This window comes from Apostichopus japonicus, chromosome 16, assembly GCF_037975245.1.
Source record: "Apostichopus japonicus isolate 1M-3 chromosome 16, ASM3797524v1, whole genome shotgun sequence".
In the NCBI taxonomy this organism is placed as follows: Eukaryota; Metazoa; Echinodermata; class Holothuroidea; order Aspidochirotida; family Stichopodidae; genus Apostichopus; species Apostichopus japonicus.
In genome coordinates this window covers 20,541,272-20,558,402 of record NC_092576.1, presented here as the reverse complement: position 1 = coordinate 20,558,402, position 17,131 = coordinate 20,541,272, and the positions used below count along the sequence as shown (strand labels likewise).

General features: G+C 37.7%; 1 protein-coding gene across 2 annotated transcripts in view; it reads left to right on the top strand.

Annotated features, from left to right (window-relative positions):
- The first annotated feature begins 15,052 nt into the window (after positions 1–15,052).
- Positions 15,053–17,131, top strand: part of LOC139982884 (sushi domain-containing protein 2-like) — a 40,468-nt gene continuing 38,389 nt past the window's right edge. Inside the window, exon 1 of one of the 2 annotated variants that reach the window (XM_071996039.1) lies at positions 15,053–15,196. The gene's annotated coding sequence lies outside the window, so the exon portion shown is untranslated. Of the gene's footprint in view, positions 15,232–17,131 lie in introns of both variants that reach the window. The other variant, XM_071996038.1, reaches the window with a different exon arrangement.

Sequence of the window (17,131 nt, the reverse complement as noted above, 5' to 3'; positions counted from 1 at the left end):
ATAGTACCGTCGGTCCTTGCTCTTCCGAAATCTTATGGACATTCAAATATAAACATACATCACTTCCGGCATAGTATTATTACTGTCACTTACATATCAAACAGATGTTTTGCCAAGGATCTTAGTTCTTTCTGATTTACATACAAGTCAGATACCATATAGACACTGACATTAAAAGGAAAGTCGTTATCTCATGTAACTGCACTGGTTACCAGGATATCGTAAGACCTTCCAGTTCAGTTGAAAGCTGAGTGGATGAGAGGGAAATTGAAACATGCAGCGATGCTGAAACACTTGGTTAACTCCTCTATTGCCTTTATGTTAAGCTAACTCCCCGCTGTCATATTCAAAAATAATCTGTATATTGTGCAGGACAACTGAGTAACTATAAAGAGAACATTTAACGAATAAAAGTTTCAGTAAGGTTGAGAGGGAACCCAGGCGTCCTATTAATTCTCCTTTCATTGACTCATTACGTCCCATCAACTTCTGTCTCCATAGTAACGGCTCAGCTCTGTCAGTTTAATCCCGCCTCCCACCACCTACCTCCTGTTAGGCCATTGTCCTGCTAGCGTGACAGATTACAAGAGAAGAGAGGGAACGGATTTGTCTGAGTGACAGCTCATACATCCTCTCGCAGTGGGGACACTTATCTTTCAATCGTATTACAGAGTAAGTGCCCAATGACCGTCGTCTACTGACCAGAAATTAGGTTGAAATATGCTAGATGAAAGATAATTAATTGCACATGAGAAATAGGGAATAATAAACGGATAGTTTAAAGGTAAACTTTTGGCATCAAAAGAGAAATACGGCACAAGCTTGCTGGTGAAAATTGTTTTGCAATTCCTACATGTCATTTGCGAGATTTCATTTGAAAACATGTCATGTCGTAGATGCACAACTAAACAATGTTATGGTTTTGTTGCACGTTTCAGTGAAGTCTTCTGCTTCCAAAAGTGGATGGATATAAAGTGAACACACTCAAGTTCCTTGGTGTTGTACAAACGCTTCAAGTGAAAAGTGAGGGCCTTACTCAACACAAGGTCAAAACAATGGAGTGAAATATATGGAATACAAAGTAGTTAACATGCATCTATGGCGTCTGTCAGGATTGTTTACATTTTGTACAAAATATAAAAGCTTCAATTGAAAATGTCGCTAAAATGGCATTTAATTGGATGAAAACTGTGCACCGCGATTCGTAGATTCAGTTCCCCATTTACATTAAAAACAATGCAACTAACTGATAGGTTGCTTTTGATCCAAAGATTTATGTAAATAATCCATTACTGTATCTTGTCCACTACGGATACATCATTCTCCATTACTTGTCTATATGCACAACAACTTGCTTCCCTATGTCGTGTTCTAGACGAAGTCATTTGTATTTTCTCAAGCATACTCAGTATTCTGAGCACATTGCTGTGAGAACAGCAGAGTGGAATGGTGAAGCACTGACATGGATATGATTTCAAAGGTGGAGGATGGTTTATAGCAATGGTTTAGATAGGGGCATAATACGCGTACGCCACTGTGGGGGGGGGGTGTATAAGTAACAATGGCTAAGACGGTGATTGACTTGAATGAATGGTTTAGTTCACCGACACCTAACCATGATGAAAGATCGTGAAGTTGATAGCATGTACCGTAGTACAAGCTCTCTTCTGTTAACAATTCTCTGTATACGCATTCTACATCGAGGGGAGGGGAGGGGGGGGTAGGAATAACGTAACATGAAGATAATATTCCAAAGCGGGCCATATTATATTCTGCCGTCTAGCACCAAATATATACGTTGATTCGTTCATCACCAATCTTCACGTTTTGATCGAGATTATGTGTAACATTATCTTAAACATATGTTAAATGCTTTGGTTTCAGTATGTTTCCTGTTACTCTTACAAACATCGGCCACATTAATGTGATATTAAACCAAATATATATAAAACAAGAGGAATGGGTCCGACAACAAAATTCAACAGTTTATTTTAGGTTTACCCATCACCTCCTTCGTACATGTCGTCCTGCTCATAAATGATTTGTTCACAATAAAGTAATTGCCGATACCCCGCCCAATTGTACAATTTGTGTCTTAGTCTAATTAGTCCAGCCACTTTCATTGATGAAAAACTAAATAAAAGTGATATAGAAATACAACTTGGACTATTATTGTGCTTTTGAACGGTCAACAACTGCATATATTAAAATTAATACTGCGTCTAAATTCATCCTTTAAATATAATTTATTTTACCAGATCCTTTTCAAGTAGTTCGTTGAATCTGTTACATTCGTGTATATATATAAGACACTTCCTTACGCAATGTGCCATGACTTGAAGATATACCAGTCTATCTATTGCGTTCGGTTTAACGTTTTGTCTTACTGACTTACAAATAGTCGTGTCCCATAAATAAAACACGGGGTGTCCCATAAATAAAACACGGGGTGTCCCATAAATAAAACACGGGGTGTCCCACAAATAAAACACGGGGAGAAAGGTGGTGGTGGTGGTAAGGGGGGGAGGGGGGTTACATATAACACATTTCAAGGGGGGGGGGATTTGACCATTTTAAAATACCGACTGACACTTTGTGAGACCGACTGCAGTGGTTACGAAAAGCAACTGAGAGAAAGAGCTAATTTGTTAATCATCACAACTGCATACACACATGTGTGTTTGGGACTGTGAAAACTGTTACTGTGAGTGCAGAGGGTCGCCAAAGACCCCGCTGGGTCCAGGTACAGAGCCCTGACTCTCCAATCATTTGCAACAATTCAGATATTTTGTCTGCTTTCGTAGCAATTTAAAACGCATAATAAAACATGCTCGAAATGGGAATAACAATATCTTAAAAATTTATCTCATGACTTATAGAGAGGGTAGAGATCGAGATATTTCTGGTTAGCTCGTAGCGATTTTAAGCATTCAATTACATGTCATAAAAAGGAATTCATCTCAAAATTGTCTGCAATGTAGGTTAATTGACCCGGTGTAACTCCAGCGACGTGGTCCTTTGAGACTGTATGATGTCAGAAATGTCGATTTTGAACAAAATACAAATCGAACCGGAAATACTATAAATGACAAGAATTGGCGGAATGTATTTCTGTCATATTCGTTCCTGATTGTTTCTACATAATTAATGAGTGATAAATAGTTACCATTGACTACTCTAGTTCATACTCACCGGTTACTTTGTTCAAATAGCCTACTATCAACTTGATGTTGACCCGCAATCAGCTGAAATTAGTGGTTTCATTCAACGTGTTTCCGATTTGACTGTTAAACATTCGCTATATGTGAAACCTAAATTGTACGCAAGTTTAACTCATGTAATGTTACGTAATATTGGATGGGTTGTACCCAAACGCACCCCTTACTTAGTGTTTGAATTAAGACTCATCTGTCCATTCTGATGTAATATAATTACATATTAATGTTTCTACATTTATAAATTTATTCTGATACCCCTGTGTATTCGATTAATACACCTGTTTATTCGATCCTGAACGACCAATTATATTTAGACGTATAACGTAGTCCAATATCGATTTATTAAGTATACATATTATTAATATATATATATATATATATATATATATATATATATATTTATATATAATGTGTATTATTGATAGTATGGGCTATATTATTACGCGGGATCAGTGTAACATAGTAAACTCTTGAACTTGCGCAACATGTTTAGATTTACAACTGACAAAGTTTGAGGCATTTGCAATAGACATCCCCAATGTAGAGTCGATCTAGGTTATTGAACGATAGGACCTTATAGTAAAACCCATCCTAATAATGCATGCAATCAATACATAACAAATAAAAGATGATAATTTTAACAATCCTGAACAGTCATGCAATAGCCTGCCATAATGAGAGTCTAACCGGGGGGTAATTTGAATTGATTGGCCGTTAATGGGACAACTCATACCCAGTGGCGGAGCGTCCATACAGTCAGGGAGGTAGATCCCCCCCCCCCCCCCCCTGACGGACTCAAATGGACTGCTGGCGCCCTTTTCAGCTTTTTACCACGTTTTACTTATTCGCGATTATATACTTTTTTATTGCGCTCTCATCTACCTATTGACATTTGTCACATTTTGTTGGCGACGACACCTATTTATTCTTCGTTTATCTGCAAATTAGTAAGCAAGGAAAGGGTCATTTCCGGCGATCTAGGGAGTATCTTTACTAAAAAAATGTCTGTACGCTCCGCGACAACCTGTGGTGGCGCTCCGCTTAGATAGTGTCGAAAGCGCCCCTACAGACCATTCTCGCCCCCTTGACCAATACCCCTAGCTCCGCCACTGCTCGTACCCAACACATTAATACAGTGTTTGTTTATGATTACTTTATATCTATCAACATTTATAAACTGCAGTGAGTACAGGGGATCCCTGCATGTACTGACTCTTGCAAGATCAGTCAGACTTGTAATCAAATATTATATAAGAGTGCAACATTTTTATTTTGTTCTTTCCTTCTGATCAATGAAAACCGCATTGAAACTTTGAAATAACTAAGGTAAACTTAGCTATATTCTTGGTTCTCTTTCTCCTTCTCGACACGATATCATTATATGTTGCATCCATCACGCCTAGTATAACTGTCAGTCAACACTGAAACACTTTCGGTACAGCTTTTCATCAACACTGAAATACACAATATTACTCAGTCCCTCAACCCATCAACACAAAATATAAGTATTCATCAACACTGGAACACGCATTATTACGAACCATCAACAACACACATTATTACCATCCATCAACAACACACAAAATTACCATCCATCAACCCAGCAACAGACAATATTACTATCTAACAACACTGAAACACAATATTACTATCTAACAACACTGAAACACACAATATAAGACTTACTATATCCATCAACAGTGAAGCACACAGTATTTCCATCCATCCATCAACACCAAAACACACAGTATTTCTCTCTAATAACACTAAATTACATATTATGCTATGTATAAAACATGACACACGAAATATGACTATCCGACAACCATGAAACATCCAACACTGAAATACACAATGTTGTTATTCATAAACAATGAAAAAAAAAAATACTACTACTAGTCATCAACACTTCAATACAAAATATTACAATCCATCAACAAGGGCCCATACAAAATCGCTATGTAACAACACTTCCTCACGAAACACCACTCTTTAATCCATCAGCCCTGAAACACATACATACACACACACAGTATTAGTATCCATTAACATTTACGCAAACAATATCTTTATTCCAACATCACAAAAGAAGCATATAGTCTGATTTTGATATAACGTCTGTGGTGCATAAATCATGAAATGAAAAAGGGGGCGCCGTTTGTAAATGAGGTTGCTGGTATATGGCGATCAAATAAGTAGGATTAAAGTTGTCATACCACATTTATTGCGGTCCATCCGCTTAAAAGGTTAACCGAAAAGGAAAAGAAACATAAGAATTCAGAAAAAGTCCTAAAAATCCTGCTCTTTGTATTGACATAAATTTAGTAAATAGTGTATTATTACTCAGATAAATATATTAGGTTTTCTGTTTACTTATCGGCCCAGTGCTCAACACGTATTGTACGCTTGTAAATGTTATGAATGATAATATGACGAAACAAACCTTTACAGCAAACATACTATTATATTTTCATCAGACTGTAATTTCTGAATAGTTAAGTCATTCAGATTAATTAACAGTACTGGTGTTAATGTTATACATCCAGTCATTTTTAGTCTTAGCTAATTACCTGCTCTTTCAAGTATTTATTTTACATTTGCAGCTAGTAATTTCGTCTGCTAGCCAATGCAGTGGCGGAGAAACAGGGGGGGGTGGGGGGTTTTAACCCCCACTTTTTGAAGAGGGGGGGGGGTTAGCCCACACAATCAACCCCCTAGTTTTTGCCAGTAATGTTCTGTTATAGCCTAAGTTATGTGCTCCAAATGGCGTAATAAATCAAATTATTAAATTTGAAATTGTAAAAGTCATTTCAACCTTTTACCTGGTAGGCTGCATAAACAATTAACGACCGAAAACCGAGTTAGAATTGACCCACACATTATTTCTAGCCCCTTCCCCCACCTTGCGCATTGGAACTTGTAGCTCATAGCGCTAACTTCACCCCACAACAGACATACACAAAATAACGTTTTGTTGCTGTTGAATAGCTTTGGAACTGTATACACTTGCCAACTTCAACGAGGTGAAGGAAGGAAAAGAAAAAGAAGAAAGAGAGAAAAGGAGAAAAGGATGGAGTAGAAAATACGGCAAGAAAACGGGAAGAGAAAGAGGAACAGTGACAAAATTATTCGAATTTGTAAAGCAAACAGCAGATATCACATCATATCATTGAGCATGAAAATGGCATTCCACGATAAACAGCCTCCAAACCATGGGCGCAGATCCTGGTGAGGACAGCGGGACGCGTCCCCACCAACTTTTTCAGTAGTGGGGACATGATATACCGTGTCCCCGCCAATTTGTCTTGACCAATAGCTGCATTTCAAGTTCCCCTGTATTGAACTTTGGCGCAGCTTGATCCAGCATTGTGCAAATGACATGCAGAAGTTCTCATTTTATTGTATTTTATCCACAGTTGTTAAATATAGGACGGAAATCGCATTTGCGGTAGTCTATATTTGTTTTCTGGGAGAGGACCCCAGACCCATCGTATATACAAAAGTCTACTTGGATTATTTGTCCCCTGATTTTCTTTCTGCAGATGCCCATGTATTTCTCCAAACTAAATTTCTAAGCCATGAGATCTAAAACTTAAGGAGGTTTAGGAGCATCATTAGGTCTGGGAAGTGTTATTTCCGGCGATCTGGGAGGTATATTTGCCCAAAAAAATCGTACGCTACGCGCGAACCCATGGTCGCGCCCCGCTTAGATAGTGTCATAGAACAGACACGCGTCCCCACCATTATCCAAGACTGATCTGCGCCCATGCTCAAAACTGTCGATGTGTGTAGTGTTCGGTTTCGGAAATATCTGGTATATTTTTATTTCCTTCAACGAAATTTTTTAGTAGCCGTCTGAATTTTCGAAAATTCCCTAACCAACATTCTTCATCATACCTCATCATACTCGTGCAATTTTGACCCGTCTGTTAGGGTTTGAAGGAGGTTTTTCTATATCGGTTGTCCATAGATGATATTTTGTGCAACATTATGGGTATGTTTTGAAGTGAATTTATTCACGAGAATTGTGAATTTTCAAATTCTGAACAGTGGGGCTGACGGATATTGTGGGCCGCGATGAAGAATCACCTACAAAAGCAATGATCCACAGGATATGTGATGAAGTCGAACATGATGTGTGACTGGTGACGAAGTTATAGATAAGAAAGAAAGTATTTGAAAACAAACTTGGTTCTCAGGCAAAAGTGTACATATGGTTGGTCAGTTTCAATCACGAGAAGTGCCATTTCCGGTGATCTGGGGGTACCAAAACCACAAATTTGCTTGTACGCTGCGCGCCAACCAATGGTGGCGCTCCGCTTAGATAGTAATACGCGCCCCCCCCCCCGGGTTAGAAAACTTGCATACGCCACTGGTTAAATGCAAGTTTTCAAGGCCTGGGCAGTGCCATTTACTGCAATCTGGGAGGCAATATTTGCCAAAAAATTCTTGTGCACTTCGCGCCAACTTATGGTGGCGCTTCACTTAGATAGTGAGCCAGCAGTTATGACTTTTTATTTCATCAATGGCCTGCAACCCCCCCCCCCCCACTTCTGACAAGAAATCTCCGCCACTGAGCCAATGTCTAGTATCATATTCTGTAGGTTAACCTTATATCCAACCTGCAAACGCTAGAATCCATGTGGAAGAGGCTATTATGAAAACATTCACATTTTACATAGAACATTGTCATTTACCGTGTTTCTGTTAGCAGATGATATGATTATTATTTGTACTGATGTTGTAAACATGTAATCCTAACCAATAGTAATAAATTAAAGGTCAGTGTTTTCCATGTATACTGTACTCTATACAGTGGCGTAGCCAGCGGGGGGGGGGGGGCAGGGGGCGGGAGCCCCCCCCCCCCCCCCCCCCAGTTGAAATGCTTGCCCCCCCACTTGCCCCCAAATGGAATTATTGACTGAGAAAAAAACTTGAATGCACACTAAATATGTTGCTGGGCCTATGTGCATATTACCATGGTTTTTATGCAATTTTTATTCTTTACCTTTTACCTAATTCTCTATCTGCGGAATTGGTTGGCCAAAATAAAAATCACTTCCATGGGAACATTGCCTTGAAAAAGAATTTGACCCAAGCAGCAGCGCAAAAAACGCCACCGTGCCGTCTCTGTATTGTCAAATGTGGAAACGGGTTGGCAATTTAATTAAACGGTCTCCGCGGCACTCACAAGCGGAGGCTACGTTCAGTTTATGTTCACAAGGTTATCCCTGATCCCGATTGTGTTCCGAAATGATTCACACGTGAGTGACGTGTATGGCAGAATGAATATCACAGTATTTAGAAACAATTTGCATTTTGACTGAAACTTACAACATGTTTTGCTACGCCTACGCGACCAATCACGATGTGTTTCTTGGTTAGGTACATTCAACACAGAACAGCCTAGTAGTCTATATACGTTTGTGTTCTAGTGAGCTCATAGGCCCGAGGTGACCAGACGTCCCCGATTTTCGGGGACAGTCCCCGATTACAGTGTGCTGTCCCCGATGAACAAGTGTCCCCGAAAATGTCGCCGATTCGTCAAAATGTTCAGGAATTTCGAAAATATCCCACATTATTAGTGAAATAATTGTAAAAACAAAATTTAGTCAAGTGTGCAGTCGCAGAATGGAACTTATAACCAGTATTTCAGGTGGGCCAGTGTAAGGGGAAACACTGTTAAAAATATTGATCGATCTAGCCTAGCACTCTTTCGACCGTATAAATGGCAACTACGGCGACACAACGACACTTATAGTGTGAGCATGAGCAAATCACAAGCTCTCAAAGAACCACGTAAAGTAAGTGGATTTCATTTAAGAAAAAGCTACATTTTTGAAAATAAAATTGATTTAGAAAGTGCTTCAAAGTATCACCATTTTACATCTAAGCACCTTAGGTACTTGAAAATTGGGGACAGCCCCTTCCCTTAAACCCCTCCCCCATATCAGTCACGCAATAAATGTCCCTGATTTCAGTCACGAAAATATGGTCACCTTGTAAATAGGGCGCGAAATTCGTCGATAAGTTCGCAGACAGTCATCAGAATAGGCGAATTAACCTTCGCTAGACTGTTTGAGTGAGCCCTAGAAAGTGCAAAAGAAGGGCCCGAAGGGGGAATGATAACATCTTTTGTTGATTGGGGGGGGGGGTGGTTACACTCCCAGGCAAGTCGGACATCATGCTGATCATCTTTGAATACTGACAGAAAGAGCATAGTCTATTCAGATTTTTAAAGAGAATTTATCGATGACTTTTTCAGTGATCTGTTTTATCGTTAATAATACCTATGTGGAAATAACATAAAACGTCAGCTAACTAGAGTGACCATCTGTACCCTACATTGCTAACACAATACCCGATTTGCCACAGTTTGTCATGTAAACTGTTTGGTATGTCTTTTGTACTAGCTTAGTCTGCCCCACCAATCAGACCCTTCGCCCCCCCCCTTTGGCCCCCAGATGGAAAAGTCTGGCTACGCCACTGACTCTATATATCCAAGGCTAACTTACTGTGTGCGATGGACTTATTAGTATCAGTCCTTCTGATTGTATATTTTCTATTTTTGATACATCGATCATTACAAGCCCACTTATATCAGTATTGCTCAATGTGCCGGGATGGTGGGGTGGTATGGGGGTGGGCAACCCCACTTATATCAGTATAGCTCAATGTACCGTGGTGGTGGGGTGGTGTTGGGGGGGGGAGGAGCCCGAGGTGTTTGAAGCACAACTCCTACATTTTAGCAACAACTTGAAACAATACAGCAGACTCTATAGTAGATGAAGGAGGTATAGCTATCTATATCCGCTCAGTAAAGCTCACTGCTTTGTTTTATTTATATAGTCACACAACAGTCTTTTGCCAATTTCGACACTTGGCAATCTACTTTGGACAGTAATCGTCAAAGACTACATGCAGCGAGGTTTCTTAGTAACAGAGTTTTAAGTTCTACCCGTGGGGCAGACATGGTTTGCCAATATATTTCCAATGATAGCACACAGTTTCCTTTCACATTTACTACCTTTGAAATGTTCATATGGACAGCATAGTATATATAGGCAAAGGAGGATAATACACAAAGAGTGCCATCTAGTTTCTGTAAAGTAAGCAGTAAACAGTTGAATGGAAGCGCCACCAAATAACGACAAATTTTGAATGTAGGAAGATGACATACATGGGCGGTGATCATGGGGGGGGGGGGCGGGGTGAGGGATATAGTATCTATCCCCCCAATATTTGGTGGCATAGTTTTTTCTTAGCATATTTTTTGTATTTTTTATGATATCGCTAGTAATTTCAAAATAGAAAATGCTTAGATGCAACTTACAAGGCCCGGGAAGTGCCATTTCCAGCAATCAAGGAGGCATTTCACGGCCGAAATTTTCTTTTGCGCTTCGCGCTTCGTGCCTACAAGCTTTGTCCCTCCCTCTTTTAATTTTTTTTTATTATCATTCCAACAAGAGTCCAAACAATAGTCAATATTAATGACAACAAAAAAATAAATCATTAAACTTCAAATAAAGATTTCCACTTATGCCATCTGATATCAAAAGCATTTTGCTTACAACTAGTTTGATACATAAACTTTTCTTTTAAATAAAAATTCTTTAAATCAACTTTACCATAGTAAAAGGAAGGTCCCTCATTTTTAACCTTACTTTTGTAAACACAAAATTTCAGAACCAGAAGGATGTTATTAAACACATAGTCTTTGTACAAATAATTTCCAAACAGAACAAGCTGTTTACTAACTACAATATTGATTTTCAATTTAATTTGAACCCAGATTTGAAAATCCCTCCATACTTTCTGAGTGAAGCTGCATTCCCAAAATTAATGAATTCAACTCTCATCTGCCACCCCACAAAAAGTGCACAATGGATCAATGGTTTTGCCAATTTTAACCATGAGAGTATTTGTCCCTAAAATTCTGTTAAGAAGACGAAATTGGAACCAACGGAGCTTCACCTCAGAAGTACATTTCCATATGTATGAGCACACCTTATACCAATCTACTTCAGACAAAATTGGGGACAAGAGCATGTTCCATTTGTGAAATCATTTATATTGGACCTTATTATTTGTTAATAAAATATTATAAAACCTTTTTTGGATCCATAAAAACATTTTTAATATGAAAGCCTTGAAATGGGAGTGCAAGAGAATTATTTATCTGGCCTCATAGACCAGAAAAGGATTTCTCTATTGCTTTTTTAATACCATGCACGTGAAGAAAATTTGTTCTCACATCATATTTTGTATAAATCTCATCAGCAGATAAGAACTCACCCTTAGAGTTTATCAGATCGTTAACATATAACATACCATGTCTTTGCCAATCTTTATACAAAATGCATATATTACCCACCTTAATATTTTTCGTTGTGCAAAATACTGGAACTTAAAAAAATCATGAATTCTTAAATGTTCATACATTTAAATTATTATATGTCTTATCAGAGGGCCTCGTGAAAGATTAGCTATTGCTAAACGAGCTACCCTCTTAAAATAAAGTTGAAATAAAATAAAAATAAAAGAATATTTTGGGGCTTGAGCAAATTGGTGAAATCCTTCCAGGCTGGAAAAACACCTTTCCAAAACTTATTTTTACTTTCTTTAATAACTCTATGCCAATAAGTACCAGAAGAGTAATCAAATTTACAATTAGGAGTATTCACTTTATATATAAATTATACACCGTACTGCCAATGTTATATTTCCATCCAAGTTTATATATATATATAATCCATATATATATAATTCAACTTATAAATATATATATATATATATAAATGAAAATCGTAATGAATTGGAAAATCAAGAACAGAGAAAAAACTTCCAGCCTCCACCGGGATTCGAACCCGGGCCATATATATATATATATATATATATATATGGCCCTGGTTCGAATCCCGGTGGAGGGGCCATATATATATATATATATATATATATATGGCCCGGGTTCGAATCCCGGTGGAGGCTGGAAGTTTTTTCTCTGTTCTTGATTTTCCAATTCATTACGATTTTCATTTATATATATATATGTATATATTAGGTGCGTATCCAGGGGGGCGTTGGGGGCGCGCGCCCCCCGGGTAAGAAAAAGAGGAGAGGAAAAAAAGAGAAGAAAAAAAGGAAAAAAGAGGGGGAAAAGAGGAGGAGGAAGGAAGGGAAAAGAAAAAGAAGAAGGAGAGAAAATAGAGGAGGGAGTAGAATAAATATGCCAAGACACCGGGAAGAGAAAGACGAACAGTGACATCATTACAGCGCTGATCCATACACAGGGTAGCCAGTGACGGATCGAGGATGTCGGAAGGGGCGGGCGCATCAACCTACCCCTTTCACCGACAACTCCATTTTTGACGTTTCCATTTTTCCTCTCTCACTAATGTATCTATATATATACTATGTATGGTCTACCATAACGCGTGTGTGTGTGTATGACCGCCTTAAACCATTGTGCTATGAAACCAACTGTGGCTGGTCGGAGTCGTCGGAGAACATGACGCATTTCGGGAAGGGGGCGACCGCCCCCCGAGCATATTTTTTTTTATGATATCGCTAGTAAATTCAAAATAGAAAATGCTTAGATGCAACTTACAAGGCAGTGGAAGTGTCATATCCAGCGATCTGGGAGGCATTTTCGGCCAAAATTTTCTTGTACGCTTCGCGCCAACTCGTGGTGGCGCTACGCTTAGATAGTTTGCCTACAGGCTTCGCCCCTCCCTTGGCAAAGTATTCGCTACGCGCCTGTTCGAATTTGTAAACCACACAGCAGCATATCACATCATATATCAGTGAGCATGAAAATCGAGGTTCCAGGATGAACAGCCTCAAAACTGTCGATGTGGGTAGTCATTGTAACCCATTTGATTTTGGGGACTGTAACGACTTTACCCGAAAAATATAACCTAAATTTTTCGCGCGCTACGCGCGTTTAACACGTTAACATCAATATCATATAAGTAAGCATCGGTTATTACCTCGCATGTCATTGTGTACCGTACGGTTCGTGGAAATTGCGCAGTATACCGCGGGATGCTGTAAACAACGAAATGTCTTATGTAGATGGAGAAAAAGCATGGAGGTCCAATTATGTCAAATTCTCTTTTACATTAGTAATGTCGAATTAGTCGGCCAAGCTTACAACTTTATTTTAATTATCAAGGAGATATTTTTTAAACTATTCATTTCCTTTAGCTACATCATTGCAATTTATTTTTCTTTCAGTATGAGCCCCTGCCTCCTACGCCTATGTGTGTATTGTTCGGTTGAAGGAAATATCTGCTATTTTTTCATTTCCCTCAACCAAGTTTTATAATAGCCGTTATAAGAGGTTTTAATATTTCTACACCAATAAATTAGTGTGTCTGAATTTTCGAAAATTTCCTCACCAACATTCTTCATCATACTTCCCTCTACTAGTGTAATTTTGACCGGTCTGTTAGTGGTTCAAGGAGGTTTTTCTATATTGGTTGTCCATAGATGACATTTTTTTGCAACATTATGGGTATGTTTTGAAGTGAATTTATTCACGAGAAATGTGAATTTTCAAATTCTGATGGGCTGAAAACCTTGAAAAGTGGGGCTGTCGGGTATTGTGGACCGCGACGTAGAATCACCTACAAAAGCAATGATCCACAGGAGATGCGATCAGGTCGAACATGATGTGTGACTGGTGACAATCTTCAAAAAGGTTATGGTTGGAAAGAAAACTATTGGGAAATACTTGGTTCTCAGGTAAAAGTGTACATCTGGTTGGTCATTTTCAAGTCCGAGATGTGCCATTTCCGGTGATCTGAGGGGTATCAAAACCAGAAATTTTCTTGTACGCTGCGCGCCAACCGATGGTGGCGCTCCGCTTAGATAGTAATTCGCGCCCCCCGGGTTAGAAAATCCTGGATACGCGCCTGTATATATATATATATATATATATATATATATATATATATAAATATATATATATATATATATATATATATATATATATATATATATATATATATATATATATATATATATATATATATATATAATCCCGGTGGAGGCTGAAAGTTTTTTCACTGTTCTTGATTTTCCAACTCATTACGATTTTCATTTATATATATTCATTTGCCTTTGTCGTTTACCTCCATTGCATTAACATAAAGTCTGTTCAAAGTATCTCTTTCGAGATCCGGCTTTAGGAATCACAAATGATTTTCGAGTTGGATAGCATCATGTTTGATCTCTAGAGTAAGGCAAAATATGTCACCAAAAACAGAACTAGTATTGTTCGATATAGGTGACAAACGCCTACAGTGGAATTACGATCTTCCTTACCGGTTTCGGACCTCTGGACATGCAATCAGCGTCCATAGCCTAGTGGTTAGGGTGTCCGCGTACAGAGCGGGAGGCCCGTGGTTCGAATCCCGGTGGAGGCTGAAAGTTTTTTCACTGTTCTTGATTTTCCAACTCATTACGATTTTCATTTATATATATGTGTATATATGTGTATATATATATATATATCAGGACGAATTCGCATGTATATAATGCACATACAGAACCGTGTTAAACAGCTACCGCGCTGAGCAGTATACCACTTTTTTTACCTTAATGAAATAATTAGGTTAATTCGGTAACACTAAAAACAAGAAAACAAGCCATGGAAGTAAATATCTTTTAACTATTACGTTCCTATACCAAATGAGGTCAAGTTCCTTTAGGCTTGCTTTTAATCTCGAAAGCCTACACACATATATAACAAAGAGAAGGCGCTTCCATCGGTGGTAAACATATTTGTAGTGCATTGGTTGACCTATTGTCAGCAAAGCTGTTATAATTTAGTAAACTCGATTGTAACCATTGAACCATATAACTCTTATCGAGGGTGTTATTCTATTACTGCAGGGTATTAGCGAGGTACTATCAGTAGGAATGTTGTATGCGTAGCTTATAGATATACTGAACAGAGAACGATACTGTATAACGTAAGTGTACATATCTTACTTTACCGGTGAAAACAGTAAGTACTTTTTAGTTTACTTAAAAAATCTGAAATATTGTAATCTATAGTAGTAGTAATAATAAGATTTCTCATCAAGTAATACAACATGTTTTACAATGATAGAATATAAGGAATTACATAAAAAATCATTAAATAATGTACACATACCATTTTTCTTGCTAATATAATATTCAACATCTAACTGGAAATGTGATTTATAATAGAAGGAACAGGCGTGTGGGATACTCTCCCTGCAGTTGATGATATAGTACTTGGTTTAGAGAATAGTAGAGTTAACACGATGGCAGATTTCCATGAATTGACCAAAGAAATTATCAGAAGTAGAAAAATCATATCCATTCCTTATCTAATATATGAGCCCAATCACAGAAGTGGTATAAATGAGAGTTCAAAGGGCCGTAAACTTGAAAGTAATCTTTTTTGAAATTGCGCACCGCCCTGTAAGGCAGTCGATAGATCGCTCTCCAATCCACTTCATTCACGGTAGTAAGATTTTCCGATTTGCTTAAAGTGACAGGGAAGTACAGATATGTTTAGCCAGACAAGTGTAAACAATCTTAGATATTTTAGGAAATTTGTTACATGTTTACATAATTTTCTTTGCTTAGATCGACCAACAATACACGATTACAATTTTTCAGCTAGTTGGGATTGCGTGCAGAGTTCCAAAATACAATGTAAAGTTCGGTAGATATATCTTTTGTTTCAAAATCGTTAAAGTTTACGTAAAAGCCATCTGTATTGATCGAAAAACGTTATCAAGGGCATACTCTGCCTTGTATATAACGTTTAACATCGCTTAAATTGATCAACGTTGTTGTCACAAATAAATTATAAGTAGTCTGCTTCAACTCCTTACTAAAGTGGTGGAAGGATGGGGTAAAACAATAAACACAAATAACAACTGCGAAATAGCTTAACTTTTAATAATATGATAGAAATTTTTCCTGGAGGAATCATATCTTTGCGAGAATACATTCTGTGTGTTTGTTTGCAAAGCAAAATACAGTAACACGTTTCTCCTAAAAAATGTTTGAAATACTTTGAAGTACACCTTCTCTTTGATAAGGGATTTTTAGATTAGTTCTGTATGCATGAATGTACTTTGAATTACACCTTCTCTTTGATAAGTGATTTCTAGATTAGTTCTGTATGCATGAATGTACTTTGAATTACACCTTCTCTTTGATAAGTGATTTCTAGATTAGTTCTGTATGCATGAATGTACTTTGAATTACACCTTCTCTTTGATAAGTGATTTCTAGATTAGTTCTGTATGCATGAATGTACTTTGAATTACACCTTCTCTTTGATAAGTGATTTCTAGATTAGTTCTGTATGCATCAATGTACTTTTAATTACACCTTCTCTTTGATAAGTGATTTCTAGATTAGTTCTGTATGCATGAATGTACTTTGAATTACACCTTCTCTTTGATAAGTGATTTCTAGATTAGTTCTGTATGCATCAATGTACTTTGAATTACACCTTCTCTTTGATAAGTGATTTCTAGATTAGTTCTGTATGCATGAATGTACTTTGAATAACACCTTCTCTTTGATAAGTGATTTCTAGATTAGTTCTGTATGCATGAATGTACTTTGAATAACACCTTCTCTTTGAAAAGTGATTTCTAGATTAGTTCTGTATGCATCAATGTACTTTTAATTACACCTGCTCTTTGAAAAGTGATTTCTAGATTAGTTCTGTATGCATGAATGTACTTTGAATTACACCTTCTCTTTGATAAGTGATTTCTAGATAAGTTCTGTATGCATGAATGTACTTTGAATTACACCTTCTCTTTGATAAGTGATTTGTAGATTAGTTCTGTATGCATGAATGTACTTTGAATAACACCTTCTCTTTGAAAAGTGATTTCTAGATTAGTTCTGTA